The sequence below is a fragment of the Calidris pugnax genome, unplaced genomic scaffold (genome assembly GCF_001431845.1).
Source record: "Calidris pugnax isolate Ruff unplaced genomic scaffold, ASM143184v1 scaffold14, whole genome shotgun sequence".
Classification (NCBI taxonomy): domain Eukaryota; kingdom Metazoa; phylum Chordata; class Aves; order Charadriiformes; family Scolopacidae; genus Calidris; species Calidris pugnax.
In genome coordinates, this window is record NW_015090793.1 from 12,326,975 (window position 1) to 12,335,549 (window position 8,575).

Consider the following 8,575-nt stretch of genomic DNA (forward strand, 5'->3'; position numbering starts at 1 on the left):
TGCCACCTAAAGTTCACTCTGTGCAGAACCCACTCTTCATATGGGGCAGGAGGGTCACCAAAAAGCATGCTGGGTCCCAAATTCAGTATCCTCAGCTCCAAAAATGTTAAGCAATCAGAAGAGCTCTGCTCATCCCATCTGCTGGATGTTGCAGAGGTGGCCCTCCACACCCAGAGGCCTTTGATGTCCATCACATGATCTCCCCTCTGATTCCTCCCAAATGCTGCCATCCCCATCTCCCATTGACCTGCCATGGGACAGGAGACATCCCACACCCCTGCCTGCCTGTGTCCTGACTTATTTCCCGATGCCATGAGCCAAGTAGCATCCCATCACCTCCACACACAAGTGGATCTCCTCCAATTCATCTCCCATGCAAAGTTATCCCTGGCTTTACTCAGGAGTGCCTCTCCCTGCGGATTCCGCTGCAAGGCTTTTCCCAGCTTAATTTTAAATCCATCCTAGCTGATCAAGTGTTGTCCCAAACTGAAGCATCACTGCAAGAATCTGAGGAAGGAACACTGTTTAATAGAGATGCTCTGAGTTCTCTGCTCCCCTCCTCCTGCTTTGATTGCAAGATCTCTATTTCCATGAAAAAAAAAAAATCCAAAAAGAAAATCACCCTCAAAACCCCTGGGGTGGTGATGAATTTTTGCCCATCGTTCCGACTTACAGCTAAATTAACACGTCAGAGGGAAGCAGCTGCTCCTGTTAAGGTGGAAATCACCTTCTTTTTACAACAAAGCTGCTTGGAGGGGTGTAAATCCCCAAAACTGCTGAGTCTCAGGGGGCTACCAATGAGACATCAGGTGGCAGATCACAGGAGATGAGAACTCCAGGACCCACATAGAGTCACAACCGAGCGCGCCCCAAAAACATGCCTGCGATGGATCCCATCTGCAAACCCAAACACTGCTGGATGGGATGCACCTATTGCAAAATCCCAACTGAAGCCCTGGCAGAGCTTCAGGGTGACGCAGTGTGTGTGTGTGTGTGTGTGTGTGTGTGTGTGTGTGTGTGTGTGTGTGTGTGTGTGTGTGTACGTGTGTGTGTGACTGTCTGGGTCTGCGAAGGGCAGTTTGGACCCGTTCCTAGTCTGGAGCATTCCTGTCTCTTTATGGCTGATGTTCTCCAGATGTTTTGTATTGCAGCCTCATGTGGAAACCCATTGGCCCCACAGCTGAATCCTGCTCAGTCCTCTATGTTACACCCGGCAGAGAGGAGGAGGGGGATTTTGCATCGCTGTATGCACGGCATTTATTATATTTAAAGCGTATTTAAAGCAACCCTGGGGCTGAACCACAGCTGCACAGAGCAGCCTACTCCGGTGCTCGCTCTTACTTTTGAACTCTTTTTCCCAAGGAAACGCTGCGCTTGTGATCAGCCCCCTCCACAAGCCCATCGAGTGCTGCTAAACAGAAAGATACGGATACAACCTCTGGCTCAGGAAGTCCCGAAGCAGCAAATTGCCGGAAACTGAGAGAATATAATGTGGAAAGCATTACCCTGCCTTGGCCCTCGCCTCACATTCCTCCCGAGCAGCTCCCCTTGGGCCCAGCCAGCCGACTGATACTAGCAGAGACAGAATGTGGCTGTGAGCCAGGAGGAGATCTCATCCCACCTTGCATGTGTGTCCCTTGCCTGTGTTGTTCTGTTTCGGTGGATTTTGTTGAACGAGTGGAGGTTGCAACCAAAGACCCAGCTGGTTTCATTCTCTGCCTGTGTCTTCTAAGGGTGGGATGATGTGCTTGGTGCACTCCTAAGGGATAAGGGGGAATTTGGTTCCCCTCCTTCATCTCTCAGCTCTGGTTTGGTCCCTGCAGGCAATGAGCGTGGCAGTTCTCAGCTTGGTCCCTGTTGGTAAATGCCCCATCCCCAACATGGCCAGGTCCTCAGCCATGGGACGAGGCTGTGGTGGCCCCAGCAGCATCGATGCAGCAGGGCATCACATTTTCCATGCATTAGTCACCGTGCAGCCCATGCACACGCTGTCTCAGACAAACCGGTTCAACCTCCATTTAGGGAACTTTCTCATTTACTATTTATAGAGTCTTCTTTTTTATTTCTTGCCAAAGACATCCCTCCCTACTATCCTTCCCTGTCCTCATCCCTCCATGGTCTGTACATCACCAAGAGAGCAGAGCTGCCCTGGACACCCAGCCCTGTAGAGATGGGATCGTGGAGGCTTTGTGGGCTTTGTTTTGCCCTTCTGTCCTTGCGCCAGTGCTGGATCCTGCACAGGACAAGGACGGTCAAACTGGCTGAGGATCTTTTTCCCAGGTCAGGAGGGGAGGGTGCAGGCAGAGCCCGGTGGTGTTCATGGGGTGAGGGAGGATGTGGATGCCTGGCAGGAATTCCCAAGCCCTTCCTCACTGCTCAGGAAACTGTCTGTATCCACCAGCAAGTGGTCCCTGCTCCAGATGATGGCACTTGAAAAGTTTTCCTGACATCAGTGGCAGGAAAACACCCGTGGCAATCAGCTCCCCATCCTGACCAGGCTGAGCCCAGCTCTGGGCTGTGATGGACATCCCAAAATGCCAGGGACTGGGCACTCCCGGCAGGGTCAGTCCCTGCCTGTATCTCCAAACCCTACAGCCACGACTCGCCTGGCTTAAGCTGAGCTTAAGCTGAGCACGGCTCAGCACTGCTGAGAAAGGTCCAGCTTGTTTATTTTTCCCTGGCATGTTTTTGGCATGGTCTGGGGCAGAGCAGGAGGATGAGGATGGACCCATGCAGACACAGGCTGTGCCATGTCACCTCCAAGCACCTGAAAACGGGACCCGACCCCATTTACTTCCCAGCTTGGATGCGAGCGGTGATCACCCAAATTCCCCTCTCCTATTTGCACAGGCAGGATCCTGCAGCAGAGCCCCACAGCACGTTGACAGAGTGGAAGAGCCGTGGGGCTTGGGTTGCCACCCAGGAGCAATACCTGTTCCGCTCGTTAAGCTGGACGTGATGCTCAGAGCAAGATTGCCCTGGGTGGGTGCAAGGACAGAGGAGGTGGGTCACGAGGCGGTGGGTCACCCTTGGGCAAGCCCTGCAAAAGCAGCGTTGTTCCTTGACTCACAAAGTCATTCATGAGTCAAAGCTCCCGGGTAATTGCGCCCTGATACAAGGAAGAGGAAGAGTCTGCCCTGCTCCACCCCGCTCCACATCAGTCTGGCAAGGGGCAAAATCAAAGTCCTGCTGACGCCACGGAAGGCGTGGAGAAGAGGTCTGAGAAAGCAATCCTGCACTCCAAGCGTGGAGCAACGCCTGTGCTACCGGCTGAACAACACCACCTCAGCAAGGACGGAGGGAGGGAGGTTCCCCACATCCCGCTTTGGAGGCAGAGACGGGATGAGCACACTCTGCACGTCTGATGTTTACCAACAAGTGTCCTTTGCTGGCCACGCTCCCTCTCGGATCAGCCAGCAAGGCCAACCCATAGACATCGAGTGAAAGGAGCGAGAAGCCTAGTCAAGGAGTGGAGAGATCAAATGGTTATGGTGGATAAAGAAGGAAAAAGGGGGCAGAGTGAGGGAGGTTTGTTTCCAGCAAAGGAGCTGGAGGAGGACACTTTGACCAAGAAGGTGTCTAGGACCTGACAGCAATATGCCATGGGTGCTGGGACCAGAGAAGTGGATAGTATGCAAGAGCCCATCTCTTCCTCTGCCCACCAGGTCTCCCATCCTCAATACCTGTGTGATTAGTTTGGCCAGATCGGTGAGGCTGAAATGCCCCTTGACTGGGTAGAGACAAAATATGGGGATAGAAGATCCAGGTAAGCTGTTTTCATGTTTTCATGTCCTCTCTAATGCTGACACATGCTAAGATGACCAAAGCCCATTTCTGCCAGCAGACCTGAGCCCACACCACATCTTCTGCCACTGATGGGTGGGCTGAGAGCTAAGATTTCAGCAGCATGACCTTACCCAGTAACACAGCTCAGGAAAAAGTCCAAGGGAAGAAGCCAGAGGATGAATCTTAGTGACAAGAATGAAAAATCAAACAAGAGTTCACCTGTGAGACCCACTAACACCTTCTGTCTCATTTCATCGAGGCCTCAGCCAAGGATTAGCCCTTGATGAGCCCTGTGAAATCCCTGCTGCAGCCAGGGAGAGCTTCAGGGGGCAACGTGTCACCGGGCAATGATAACGCTTCGGATCTACACCTCCCATCACCTCCTCTGTGCTGGCAATCTGGGGGTGTCTCTCCCCACAGCCACCTCATTAGTTTTCTTTCCAAAAGGGAAAATTACACTCAAGCCCTACTGAGGTAGGTGTTCCCCTGCCTACCAGACAAAGGTTGGATTTTCTGCTCCAATGACAACCTTGGGAAGCAAGAAGTTGCGTATCAGCCTTTGCTTTCAGAGGGCTTGAGAGCACAAAAACAGCAGGTACTTACTGGGTCCACCCAGCTGACTTATCTATGGGGACCACACTGGGTCCACCAGGCCCATGGAGTGGACCATGGCTTTCCTTGGGCTGCGTGGGTGGATGTAGGTCTAACTCACCACGGCGAAGCCAAAAGTCTGACACCACCCACAAGCAAGGCTGAAATGCCACCAGAAAAGAGTTTGCATCTGTCCCACAGCCCAGTCGTGATCCACCCTCAGAGGAGCAGAAGATCCTGGCAGGATGCAGGAGGTGGTAAGTCAGGGAGGCTACCTGGCTGCTGCCACTAGTCCAGCCTCCACTCGCTTCACAGAGACACACATCCATGGGCTTGTCACCTTATTTGTCTTGGGATGACAACAGATCTGCTGTGGCATTCGTGGTGCAGCACCACCTGAAGACTGGACTAGGAGAGCTTTGCGACTGACTTGGTTCACATGCCATGAGAAAACCTCCCAAAGATGAGCTGCTCCTTTAGCATACACACACATATATGCCTTAACTCCTTCTGCTTTCTCCCCAAAATCAGAATGAAAACTTTGTCGTATCTCTGCAGGCTGGATCAGTGCAGAGGAACATCATGTGCATCCTAAGAAGAGCAGGAGATCCCTTGCCCAGCAGAAGGCAGCCTCTGCTCCATCTGCTTCATGCATTTTGCTAGCTGGAGCTATGCTTGTGCAGTGCAGAAGCAGCTTTGCAATGGGGTGGAAGGAGGTGGTTGAGGTCCACCAGCTGGCCTGTGAGCCCTCCTATGACTGAGGATAGGTGATTATCACAAAGCAAAAACATCCCAGAGAAGAACAAGAGGAGAAAGGAGACATCTTTCACCTTCCCAATGAGACAGACCCACCCTCCCTTATCACCTCATCTCTCTGCCATAAGGTCCGGGCATGCAGCCGTGCTGGATTCTCAGCTGCCTTCACCCATCCAGTAGGAAAAACTGGATCTTCTCATACATAAAGTGGGATGTTATTAGCAGGAGCGCACAGAGCAGGGAGAAAGTGAATGGCATGGTTTCCCCTGCAGTCAGGGTGGTGAATCAGAGCTTGGAGACGTGTCCCCGCTCCCCCAGATGAGCCGGTTTTGGGTGCCCCTGTCCCGCAAGCCTCACACCACCAGCCGGCAGGCAGAATATGGATCATCTGATCCTCTCCCTTCCGCCAATGGGACTTTCTTGGCCACGTCTCCACGGAGGCAGCAGCGTTTCCCAAAGGGGAAACAGAGGCAGGGAGGATGGTACGTGGCAGGGAGCCATTTGCTATGACCAGTAGCAGGGCCTGGGTGTACGGCTGGGACTGACTAGGAGCCCTGTGCCAGCACTGGGAGTCCCAATGGCCACCCCGCCGTCCTGGCCACCCTGCCTGGCCGGGAGCTGATGTACAGAGGCAGAAGATCCCTGGCTGCAGGGCTGGTTTGGGGATTTTCCTGCTTTCCAAGGAATTTCTCCCACTGGTGAAATGTCACAGCATGGTTTCCCCCAGCACCCCAAACACCGGAGCCAGTATATGTCCCAGCTGGCTTCACCAACCAGCACAGGGATAATGATTTATTAATAAGGGCCAAACTCTCTCCTCCTTGAAAATGGATAACAGAGGGGGAAATGTGATCAGGTGCAGCACATCGCTGCCTTCGGGCGTTATCACAGCCCGTCACCTACCTTCATGTTCATTATCACAGCCTGCCGTGACGAGTGGACTGAGAGCACCCCCGAGGAGAAGGACTTGGGGGTGTTGGTGGATGAAAAACTGGACATGAGCCAGCAACGTGTGCTTGCAGCCCAGAACGCCAACTGTATCCTGGGCTGCATCAAAAGAAGCAGAGTGAGAGAGGTGATTCTGCCCCTCTACTCTGTGCTGGTGAGACCCCACCTGGAGTACCGTGTCTGGTTCTGGAGCCCTCAGCATAGGAAAGACATGGACTTGTTGAACAGAGGAGGACCATGAAGATGATCAGAGGGCTGGAACACCTCTCCTATGAGGACAGACTGAGAGAGTTGGGACTGTTCAGCCTGGAGAAGGCTCCAGGAAAACCTTATAAGGTTTATAAGGTTATATTCCTTATAAGGAACCTTCCAGCACTTAAAGAAAAGATGGGGAGGGATTCTCCATCAGAGAGTGTAATAATAGGAAGAAGGTTAATGGTTTTGAACTGAAATACTGCAGATTTAGATTAGATATTAGGAAGAAATTCTTTATTCTGAGGATGGTGTGACACTGGCTGGTACAGGTTGCCCAGAGAAGTTGTGGTTGTCCCATCCCTGGAGGGGTTCAAGGCCAGGTTGGATGGGACTTTAAGCATCCTCGTCTAGTGGAAGGTGTCCCTGCCCATGGCGGGGCGTTTGGAATGAGATGATCTTTAAGGTCCCTTCCAACCCAAACCATTCTATGACTCCACACATGCCAAGGACAAAGGCTGTGTGCACAGCCAGCACTGCTCCCCTCCACCAGCCATGGCCCTGGGCTTTGCCCTGGGGTGCCAAGGGCTGGCCGGTGTGGGCGAACAGCAGAACCTGATCTCCAAGTGCATTTGCTTCCCAAATTCATCCTGTCAGCTGCTGGCAATAGGTCCCCCCGGGGCCCCAGCTCTGCAGTCTCTCCGTCGACACCAGGACTCCCAGCTAAAGGCAGCTCCAGCGTGTTCAGGCAAATCCCTCCCAATGAGAAGCGGGGATTCCCACAGCGGGAATAAGGCTTCACTCAGTGAAAACACCCACAGCCTGTCTCATCGCTCAGGCATCCCGAGGTCAGGGCCAGCGTTGTCTCCAAAGATGCTGCAAGTCCTCCCACGACAGCTCGTTAGGGCATCCCGCGCTCACGCTGCTGCCTTCCTCCGCTGGTGAGGGGGATGAGGTTGCAGCTGGGATTAGTTCATGGTCCCACGATGCCTCAGTCTCAGCCCTCGGCAGACCCTGGAGCGAGGTGAGGCAAGAAAGCAGCGTTTTCCCCCGCTGCAGCAGGAGCTTCCCACCACCACATCCTGGTCAAGGCCACTCCATTTCCCTGGGATGCGGATGCTGCCACGGCACAGCCCCGTGCACGAGGCTGAAGGATGAAGACCCCACGGATGAACTGTGTTCACAGGTTTCTCATTACAGCCTCGCAGCTAATTACAGCCCTGCCTTCTCTCCCGGGCTTGCCCACTGCCGGATCTGGCCTTGCCGGGCTTCGCCCGCCCGGCTGGGAAAGGAGGAGGAAGATAAGGCTATACCTGCAGACATCCTCCAGACGAGCCCCAGCGCCTCAGACCTTGCGAGGAGCTCTGATAAGGTTGAGATGAATCACCGATGTCCCTGAGATCCTGCCCTCAGTAGATGGCTGCCACTGGTGACGCAGGTGTGGACGGGCAGGGTGCAGGTCACCATCACGCCGGGCATCATGCCGTCCCTGCTGGGCTGGGACATGGAGTCCCTGCTGCTCCCACCCGCTCTGTTCATTTTCAAAGGGGGGAAGAGGGAAAACATGTCCTCGGGACAAGGAGAGCTCGTCCCAAGGAGGTGATGCTGTCTGGCTGACATCCTGGCACTGGGGGGTGACGTCATTTCTCTCCCAAGTGATGTCAACTCCTGGGGATGGGGACGGGGATGAGGATAGGTCCTTCTCTCCCCCACACATAAAGCCATCTTGGTGTGGATGCTGGTGGAGGTGACCAGAGCAGGTCAGCCTCCCGTTGCACGCCTCCTGCCCCCACTGCCACCTCCTGTCCCCTTTGCACCACCACTCTCGGTCCCACTGCCACCCTGTCCCCGCTACCTCCGCATCACCTGCCGTGCCACCACCATCACCCCACCCCAGCAGCCATGCCCTCTCCCCATTTCCACCCACTGCCACCTCAGTCCTTGTCCCCACCACCACCTGCTGTCCCCATGGGCCACCTCATGGGCTCATCCCCAGTCACCTCATGGGCCCACACCATCCCCCTGTCCCCAGTGCCACTGCCTGTCCCCACACATCTTCCCGTCCCCACAGCCACCTCCTGTCCCCACTACATCATCCCCTGGGCCCTCAGTGCCACACTGTCCCCATGTCACCCCATGTCCCCACAGCTCCTCTCCCCAGCCCCCTCACATCCCCACCACACCTCTCCTGCCACCTCCCCAGTGCCACCCCGGCCCCACTGTCACCCCGGCCCCCACAGCCCCTGTCCCCACTGTCACCCCCGACCCCATGTCCCCGCTTCCCCCTGCAATGACACCTCCG